Genomic DNA, 11,287 nt, shown 5'->3' on the forward strand with positions numbered 1-11,287 from the left:
TAGGTTTCCGTACCTAGGCAATTGAAAACGCTTCGCAGCGAAATAGGAGAGTCCAATTGCTGTGCCCCACATAACATGGATTAAGGCTGAAGTTTCAGCGTAGGTATTTCCCCCGTGCTTGAGGAATGCCGGTTGGTCTCAAACCGATGGCCTAAATAAGGCAAATACACGTATCAACTGATTTTCCACACTAACAGGAACGTTCTAAATTAGCAAATCTCTCCACTCATTATATCTATTTTGAGGAGTTGAAATTTTACATTAATTTTTTATAATTCAATCCGTGTAAACCTGTTAGCTGGTCGAGAAGTCTACGTGTTCACCCAACGTACTGTACCAATTAATTACTTGTAAATAACTCATGACTTAAATACCTAGGTGTTTCTATAATTCAGCTGAGTTCATTTCTTATTTTATCTCTTCATAATGCCTAATCTTAACCACTAGTATAGACGATCACACCGTACCATCACAGAAATTTGATGCCGAGTGACCAGGGATCTATGTACGTATTCGAAATAACGATATGACTAGATTTACATTAACATAAAAATAACACAACGTAGAAATTGTGATTGGGTATTTGAGAGAGAAAAATTTATAAACTTACATTGCTATTTATAAATTATAAGTTTTAAGGACACACTGCATGTTGTTTTATATTTATATGTTGTACATTTACATTTATTTATGTATAGGGGGAGCAGGAGAGCAGAAATAAGCTGTATGTCTTATAAATGTAAAATTTACAGGTTTTCAGAAGATACTACAGAGATCGAGCTATTATTCCTTGCTTATTTCTCAGGCTTAATTTTTTTCAAACTCTGAGAATGCATATAATCGAAGCAGACCCAAACATGTGATTGCAATTAGTATCAGTATTATATTAGTATTAAAAATACGGCTTCGCGACTTATGAAAGTTATTCAAATAAAATTTAAAACAGTACCAAAGTAGGTAAAAGAAATAGGGTCAGATTGGAAAAAAAAAAAGGATGTCTTCAGGTAGAAAAGGACGTAGAACAAAGCAAGTAGGTGCGGGGCAAAGCGATGTTAGTACCGTAGAATCGAGCGAGCAAACAACGACCTTAGGGAATGCTACATTAGAGTTGATTTTGAAAAAAATCACCGAGTTCGAAGCAAAATTACATCAGTTAAATTCAAATACCGGTTCAAATGAAATCGCGAGCGTTTCTTCACACGCGTCGAACGGAATTAATGAAAATGAAAAATCTGATAGGCAGGGGTCGAATCTTGAAACCGCGAGCACAAGTACATTATCTGAGACCCGGAATTTATATGTTGTACAGCCGTCAGTAACTAAACCAAATTTCGACGGAAAACCATTCACTAACCCCATCGTTTTTCTTAAACGATTAAAGAAATATATAAGGGCGGTAAATGGATTAGATCGCGAAATAGATATAGCGTTAGGTTGCATCTCGGGGCATGCTCGGAAGGTTATGGACTTGTATTCGAAGGGCTGGACTACGTTCGCTGACTTCGAGATTGATTTTAGACGAAATTATTGGACCGAACAAATTCAGGAATCTATAAGATATAAATTGATTAATGCGGTATATTCAAGCGATTCGGGAATGTCGATGTCCGAACATTTTGCTGAGCAAGCAGAATCAATGCAGTCATTAACTATTGCGTTTAGTGAGAGAGATTTGGTCAATTCTATTATGCGACATTATGCTATAGATATACAGCGATTATGGTTTACTAGAACAGAAGAAGTTAACATCATGAACGGAGCGAAATTTCTTCGAAACATAGAGCAAAATATTGTTGAAAAACCTAGGCAAATTACGAGAGGTACTGTTAGTAATAATTACAGAGGTAGACGATACAATGAGTCATCATCGAGACGACCTATTGTAGCAACAATGTCAACAAGAAGTTGGAGAGCTAGGGGAAATTCGACGAGGGGACGCGGCTATCGTGGTCGATTAGGTTCTAGGGTTAACTTTAACAGACCTACGGTATCCGAAACTAAACAAATTAGGCCGGCAATCACGTTCGTAAAAGAGGGCGAGGATCTTACTGTGTCTAAGAATGTGGGGGAGGGTTCATCAAAAAACTAGAATGCCCAACACAAACGAGGTCAAGTCAGTTAGTCTTGTGTGGCACGGGCGTCAGAAAGACCTCAGATCACGAAAGGACAGGTGTAGTCTATAGGATCTTAATTAATAGTGGATGGAAGCCAGGACAGAGTTTGGGGACCGGAGATAAGGGACTTAAGCGGTTATTAAGAGGCGGCGTTGATTATAACGAGTATAGTAGTCAATTTGAAATTAGGAGTATAGGAATCTTATTGGAAAACCAGTTTGAAAATGTAACAGAGTGTAATGAGTTAGGCGTGACTTGTGAAACTTGTATGAGGAGAGGTTTGAATGTGTACACAATGTATCATGAATTAGATGAACAAACCGATGTGAGTGTTGATTATTCTTTACCTAGGTTACCTGAAGTATGTGTTAGATTGTATGGAAGAAGTATGAGTGCACTCATAGATACGGGAAGTCAGATTAGTGGAATAACTAGGGAATTGTACGACTCTATTCTAAGAGAACATGGGACATTGCCAGAGATCGCTATTCCAGCAATTCAAATACAAGGCGCGTTTGGATCGCGAAGTGAAAGCACGAATCGGTTAGTGCTAATAGAGTTTCAGTTAGGTAGTACTTTAGTTGAAGCACCTGTACTAGTTATGCGACGTCTTCCTAGGTCATTGATACTAGGATACGATTGGTTAGAGCGGGTAAAAGGAATAGTGAACTGTAATGGTGAACACACTTTGACTATTGAACATATGGGCGTTAGGTCTTGTGTTAGGCTGAATTCGGACTGCAAAATCGAAAGGTTAGGGGGAGAGACGAACGCAGCCACGATTAATTTAATATTAAATCAAAACTCTAGGCCAGTGGAACAAAGTGTATCAGACATGAATTTAGATAATGAGAAATTTAAGGGATTAAAATTAGATGACGCGAACTTAAGTAATGAACAAAAGGAATTATTACTACCTGTGTTAAACAAACACTGTAAGGTATTTACGGTAGGTTTAGGTTTGACAAACAAGTACGAACACGTTATTGAGCTATTAGACGAAACACCTTTTGTAAAACACAGTTATCCGGTACCTTTGGCGTATAGAGAACAGGTAAAAACCGAATTAGAAGAGTTAGAAAAACTAGGCGTGATCAGACAGGAAGCGACTCCTTACTGTAGTCCTCTCACTTTCACTAAGAAGCGAGATGGATCAATAAGACTCTTATTGGACGCACGAGAGTTGAATAAGAAAATGGTAGGTGACGCGGGCGCGCCTCCACTCACATCTGAGATTTTACAATCCTTTCATGGAGTAAATTATATCAGTTTAATTGATTTGAATAATGCCTATTTTCAAATACCTTTGCATAAAGATTCTAGGAAGTATACTGGGTTCTCGTTCATGGGGAAGACGTATACTTATAATGTTTTACCTCAAGGTTTAAAGACTTCTGTAGCAGGGTTCTCGAGAGCAATGGATTATATCCTAGTAGGAGTACGAGAGTTTTGCGTAAACTATTTAGACGACATAGTCATATTCACTACGGGGGACATAAAGTTACACTTAGAACATTTAGATCGAGTGTTAGATAAATTAGAAACCGCAGGTTTAACTGGAAGGTTAGAGAAGTGTCGGTTCTTATGTGTAGAGGTAAAGTTGTTAGGACACATAGTAAATACTAACGGGGTACGTATGGATCCTGAACGGGTTAAAGCCATATTAGACTTCCCTATACCTCGGACTATAAAACAATTACGAGGATTTCTGGGATTAATAAATTATTTCAGAAGATTTATTTCAAAATATAGCGAAGAGGTTAAACCACTGTGTGACCTATTAAAACAAAATACGAAATGGTCATGGACAGAGGAAATTAACGATTGTTTTGAAAGGGTCAAGAAATTGTTTATAGACACGATACTTCTTGTACACCCAGATCCTAAGGGAACTTATTATTTACAAACCGATAGCAGTAATTTGGGGGTTTCGGGTTATGTCTATCAATTGAATGAAGCTGGTGAAGAACAAATATTAGGGTTCTGTAGTAAAGCATTGACAGAGACAGAACGCAAATGGACAGTCACTGAACAAGAACTATGGGCCATCATTTTCAGTTTGTCAAAGTTTGAAACATATTTGAGAGGAGCGAATTTAGTCATTAGGACTGATCATAAAAGCCTGATATTCTTGCAGACGTGCAAATTATTGAGCGCTAGGATGATACGTTGGGTACATTATATAGGGCGATTTAATTACACAGTCGAACATGTGAAAGGTAAACTAAACATTGTAGCAGACGTATTGTCTCGACATTTAAAGGGGACCACCGATGTATTAACTAACAAGGTCATGGGGCCTGAAATGAATCTATTTAAAACATCATTAGGACGATTAGTGCGGGAGCGATGGAGAGAGATAGGTAGTTATCAAAGTCGCGACAAGACTGTTAGTGAGATAATTAGACGCGTGCAAACAGCAGACACTTCTGAATCAAAGTACTACGTGCTTAAAGAAGGGATTCTTTATAGAAGAGACATAAAAGTGGATATCTTAAGGTTATATGTTCCCGAGAACATACTAAGGGATTTGATAGTTAGCATACATGAAGAAGTAGGTCATTTCGGGCGATACAAGGTTTATGCTCTGATGAAACGTCAATATTATTTCCCAAATATGTCTCGTATAATAGGTCGTGTTGTAAGAGCTTGCGAGACATGTCAGAAGTCAAAACATGCTTTGGAAACGCACACGGGGCCGATAAAAACTGTAATAGCGAAGGAAATAGGAGAGAGAGTTTTTTGCGATATTTTTGGACCTTTACCAGCAGGACGATTTGGTTTTAAATACATATTCGTAATGCAAGATGCTTATAGTAAGTTAATCAGACTATACCCACTACGCCAGGCTAGTGGGAAGGCTACTTTAACTTGTGTAAAAAAGTTTCATAAGCAGGTCACAATTAAGACATTATGTTCAGACAGAGGCGCGAATTTTACTTCAAAGGTTTTCGAGTTAGGTATTCGCCAACTAGGTATCGAATTAACGCACACATCTGTTAGAAATCCACGGCCAAATTCGACAGAGAGGGTTAATAAAGAGTTAGGTAGATTATTCAGGACCTATTGCGACAAATCACATCGGTCATGGGTAGATCTATTATCGGATATAGAAGATTGTTACAATCAGGTAATACATACTACAACGGGATATTCGCCAAACGAGATTATATATGGAAAACGTACTCTGCTATCGACTGATTTCAACACTGACTCATCGGTGAGGACAGACTTACAGGGTGAACCGTTAGAACAGATTCGACAGCAGGCACGACAAAACATAGATAAGGCGGCCGAAAGTAGGCAATTACATTATAACAAAAATCATAAGTTAATACAATTCGAAATCGGAGATTTAGTGAAACTTAAGACTTTTACAAAGTCAGATGCTGATAAAAAGTTGACAAAAAAATTCATGCGCTTATATGAAGGACCGTACATAATAGGGGCAGTTCCATATAATAATGTATATACATTAATAGACGTTCATACTAGTAAAGTTAAGGGTAACTACAATGCCATTCATTTGTTTAGGTACTATGTAGATAACTAGAAAGATAGGTAAAACCAGAGTACTGGAAGGAACAGAAAACAGGTAGTTTGGGGTACACTAAACAAAGTGAACAGGTAGTTTGGGGTACGCTAAACAAAGAGATACCTGAGTTAAGTAGTTATGGTCATGCCCGAGGGTATAATAGATAGGCGTGGGAGGTTTAAGACTAGCGCTCGAATACAGATAAGAAAAAAAAAAAAAATAGATTTTGAAACGACTAGTACAGCTGCAATGAAAATAGGGGATTACTGCGTGTATTAAAAATCTATTTTGGGGGAGCGTGAGATGGCCTTGCCATCCGTCATACGGTTTTATGACTGTCGGAAATTTGAAGCCTTGCTCTTAAAAACAAAAATCTCGCACGAAAAGAAATAAATTAGTTAAGATTCTGAGTAATTGTAGGAAAGGAAGTATAAAAAACAAAAAGGGCAAAATAAATTGCTCTAAAGCTAAATTGCGTTAGGGTCGGTCATAAATTAGATAAAAGTCGTAAATTTTAACTTAGAAATCTTTACAAGTGTACAAAATTGTAATCACGTGTTATGCGAGTGGTCTAGGCAAGGCAAGAGCGTGAGAAAGCAAAAGGTACGGCCCATTAAGGGATGTTCGAAATACATTTTATTTTCAGCCAATTAGCCATCAGCCAGGGTAATTCTGTGCGCAAGAGTGAACCAATCAGAAACCGAAATTTCGCTGGTTTTTTTTTCATTTCAGATCATGGGCGTGAACAAAAGATATCCGTGTGGACGTTTTAAGTCTACACTGGGGGACCGAGAGGGACATTCGATTGAGGTCTGGCTCAACGTGCAGTAGAGCCTAACAGTGAATATTAATTAAGTGTAGAAATATATTGCAATTGTATAGTTAATAATAGAAAAATTATAAATAGAATAAAATAGTGTGTATCCGGGCCAGCAGAAGCTGATATATGGTGATGTACTAATTTACATTTAATTTTAAACTAGATTATTTGAAAATCAGTTCCAAAAATCTTGAGTAAAGAATTATTTTACAAACTAAATTAGAGATGATATTATTATTTGGATATTAGGAGGTGTTACAATATTGTGTATAACTATTAGATTTGCATCCAAAATTATAGAAATGGGACATTTCTCTTTGTGGAACTAGGATTCAAATATATCTAGAATAAATAATGAATATATTATAATTTACGCATAATGTGTGTCCTTAAAATTTACTTTATTATGGAAGTAAGAATTATAGATAATATCTCTATTGATTATGTGGGCATGTGTGTATTTTAGATAAAATGGTGTACATAATATTATATAAAGCCGAAAGGGTTTTTTTTGTTTGAATATTTGCTTTTCCCTTTCAATAATTAGTATGGCTTAGGAAGCAAATATTCGGCCGGGAATTAATTAATGTAATAAAGTTACTTAATTCCCAGTCTAAATAATAAATTCAGTTTCTCTTCTTTTTTTTCTAAATACTCAACTGTATGAGTAAATAAACAATTATTTACCAGAAATAAATGCACTTGGGTATAACTATCATCTTTTATTTGCTATATTTAGATACATTTTCCTAGACATTTAATAATGGAGATTCAATTTGTTTGGAGGCTAGACTATCGTATTGTAATATTAACAAAGCCAAAGATACGAAGAAACCATGTATCGAACTAACTTGAGCTCCAATATTAAGATTTTCTCATATGACCTATTTACCAATCACAATTCCTATTATTAAGTAAAAATTAGGTTAGGTTTTTTTTTCAGCAGTGCACCTATTTATAATACTAGCTCTTATTCAGCATTAAATAGGGAATAAAATTGAATTAGCAGTCTAATGCAGTCTGATGGAATGACACTTGTCGTTACAATTATAGATTTGGTAGAAAAATTACTCAATAGCTAAAATAAGGTGGTGTGCTATAAACTACTAGCTACCGCGGTATAAACATCGTCTTCATCAACATGAACAGCTTTCACCGGCTCACTACTGAGCGCGGACTTCATAGAGAACTCTCGATCAAGTTTACCTTCATCATATGGTATTTTATACCATTATGTGAAATTCTCACGATGGTTTTTCCTTATACTTTTATTATCACAAAACGATTAGTACTAATATACCAAGAATGCTCTCCACTACTAAAGATAATAGGGTTGGCTGGGTTCGAATCCCAGGCTAAAGACACCTTAAAGGGACCTTGTCGAGGATACTTTCGAGTAACAGCTAAATTTCATCTACCTACTAAAATACCCTGAACGAGACAATGGAATACACGCTGCCTCCGGAGGACAGATGGCGAGGCAGGTAGGTACCTTTTTTTTATAGTGTACCGATCTTTCCCAAACAGCATTTTAGGTAACATTATCTGTTAAAACCGACGCCAGCTGAATTTGTGAATCACCGAGTTTTTGAATAGATAAAAATACTAGTTTTGCTGTACTTTGTAATTCCTTTGCTTGATATTATATGGTACATGGTTGATTGGTGACGTACCAGCAGCGAGATTCCGGCACAAAGCAAACACGTCATGTCTTTATACAGCTGGACTCTCCGAACTAATAAATTGGCCAATTTATTGACAATCAATCAAACAAATATATATATATATACAAAAATACCATGGTTTTGGGGCGAGCCCAGAGCTCACTGAAAAGAACCTAGGTTTCCGTACCTAGGCAATTGAAAACGCTTCGCAGCGAAATAGGAGAGTCCAATTGCTGTGCCCCACATAACATGGATTAAGGCTGAAGTTTCAGCGTAGGTATTTCCCCCGTGCTTGAGGAATGCCGGTTGGTCTCAAACCGATGGCCTAAATAAGGCAAATACACGTATCAACTGATTTTCCACACTAACAGGAACGTTCTAAATTAGCAAATCTCTCCACTCATTATATCTATTTTGAGGAGTTGAAATTTTACATTAATTTTTTATAATTCAATCCGTGTAAACCTGTTAGCTGGTCGAGAAGTCTACGTGTTCACCCAACGTACTGTACCAATTAATTACTTGTAAATAACTCATGACTTAAATACCTAGGTGTTTCTATAATTCAGCTGAGTTCATTTCTTATTTTATCTCTTCATAATGCCTAATCTTAACCACTAGTATAGACGATCACACCGTACCATCACACGCTCTTTCTCAATAATTATAATCCTAACTTGCTACTAACTTTAGCTCTATCTACATTTATGTATTTAAATTTTGCATAAATATATAGATAAGTACATCAAGGAGGATATTAGTTATGGCATTCCACAGGGTAGAGTTCTGGACCGACTCTAATTTTAGAATTATGTAACATAAATAAACCGAATAAGCATGTTTTCTCATACGCGGATGACATCGCCATTGTTTTTTTGTATAACAGGACTTGATAATGTTACGAAATAATATAAAAATGAAACAAAGTTACTTAACGTTATATAATTTGTTTTACTATCAATACCTTACCTATACTGACGTAAATAATATTCAATGATACTGGGCAACATTAACAATGTATACCTACCCGTACTACAGTAGTACAGTACAGTAGTAATATACGGTAATATAATATAATAATATACGTTAAATTACGTTAGTTAGTGTAGCTAATATTAAAAATAGCATTTTTAAATTATAAAAGTATAATCTACCTTACCTATGTAGTGGGACTCAATTAGATACGTCAATTTGTGTTGCTTGATATTATAATGTGATATTTAACAGGGCTCTCTCCGTCACTCGTTTCCACTCGTTTCATACAATCGTAGTTCCAATTTCATTTGAATATTAAGCAACCAAAATCCATGAAATTTTGCAGACATATTCTAGAAACTAATATCTGTGGTGTTTTATATTTTTCTAAAAATATGTAGTTTTAAAATTACAGGGGCTCAAAGATTTGTATGAAAATTTTTAAGACCGCGTAACTTTGAAACCGAATATTTTAACGGAAATCTGGAAAACCACAGACATAGATATTAGTTTCTAGAATATGTCTGCAAAATTTCATGGATTTTGGTTGCTTAATATTCAAATGAAATTGGAACTACGATTGTATGAAACGAGTGACGGAGAGAGCCCTCTTAAAGATAAGCAATAAGCCTAGCACAGACACGTAGGATAGTATAATAATGTCAAAATATATGAGGGATATTTTCCTGTGTAGGAAATATCTGTATATACTTATACAGATTTCCTACACAGGAACATTTCCAGAAAAATAAAAGGAAAAGCTGACTGACTGACTGATTGACTGACTGATGATCAGCTATCAGTGCACAGCTCAAACTACTGGACTGATCGGTCTGTAATTTGGCATGCAGATAGCTATTATGACATAGACATCAGCTAAGAAAGGATTTTTGAAAATTCAATCCCTAAAGGGGTAAAACACGGGTTTGCAAATTGTGTAGTCAAGTAAAGATTTTTATATAAACCTGTGAGGATGATACTGCCATTGGCGCAATTAAAATGCCATAAGCTAACGTTGTCGTATTAGTTTACAAATTGCGAAAAACCAGATTAAATTCGAATTTCGCGGCCAGACCCGTCTCATGCCGCTTCTCGTAAGTAAAAAAATATCACTTGTTTCGAGACGACGGGGAGATGACTAAGATAATGTATTTTGGGAGCTAACCAACATGGGCATAGCCATGCCATATACATAGATACCGTCTACCTTTTCTCGAAGTAACTCATGGCAATTTTAAGCCACCCACCTGTATCTTCGTTGTGGGTAAAGGTAGGAGTCTGCAGTTATCAAAATACTTATTGAGCCTTTCCTGTACCCCCAAATTACAATCTGTTTGTATAGCTACTTAATATTGTTTAAGAAAGTGGCACGGTCTGTCTAGATACGGTTAAGATTTGGTTTTTTATTATTCAGTTTCTTTTTTGGATCTTTTAATCACTATGTGATTATGCCAGATAAGATTTGGATTGCAGCGTGTGTGGTTGGTTGAAGTAGGTATAAACCTATATACCTATTTCATAATATTATATTATATTATATTATATTATACGTAAAATATAAATATAATAATTATTAATATCTTACGAGTCTGTGATGGACTTTAGACTATTAAACTAGTACTATTAATATCTGAAAAAAATGACTAAGTAGTAGCTGCTGTTGTCCAAAAAAAAATATCCGCCGCTTATAAACTCATTATGGAAATAAAAGGTCTCAAAACACAACAATTTTGCCATAAAAGGCCATAAAAATAACAACTGTGACATTACTTTTTATAAGCAAAACTAAGTAATTACTAAAGTTAAGTAATATTATAGTTAAATGCTTAAATCTAGGAAGGTTCTTTACATTACATTACAATAGAAAAGACCAGTAGTTTAAAGGATCAGCTGAACTTACTATAGGTACTTAAGCAGTTATACCAGAAGATTCTTACTCGTTCTACATCGAAGAGAAAATCACCTAAATCATATTCTGTATTCGGGCTTTGAATTCTCCAACTGGCGGCGTAGCTTGTTATAGGAAGCGCAACAACCTCTCTTACCTTATATACAGAAACTAGTCACTCTAGTTGACCTAGGTATAGACCAAGTAATTAACTATTCATAGGATCGGAAATAATTAAGTTGATGACACTGATGTACAGCCAATGACTCACGAATCACGATTTGATTTGAC

The sequence above is a fragment of the Maniola jurtina genome, chromosome 19, assembly GCF_905333055.1.
Source record: "Maniola jurtina chromosome 19, ilManJurt1.1, whole genome shotgun sequence".
NCBI classification, from domain to species: domain Eukaryota; kingdom Metazoa; phylum Arthropoda; class Insecta; order Lepidoptera; family Nymphalidae; genus Maniola; species Maniola jurtina.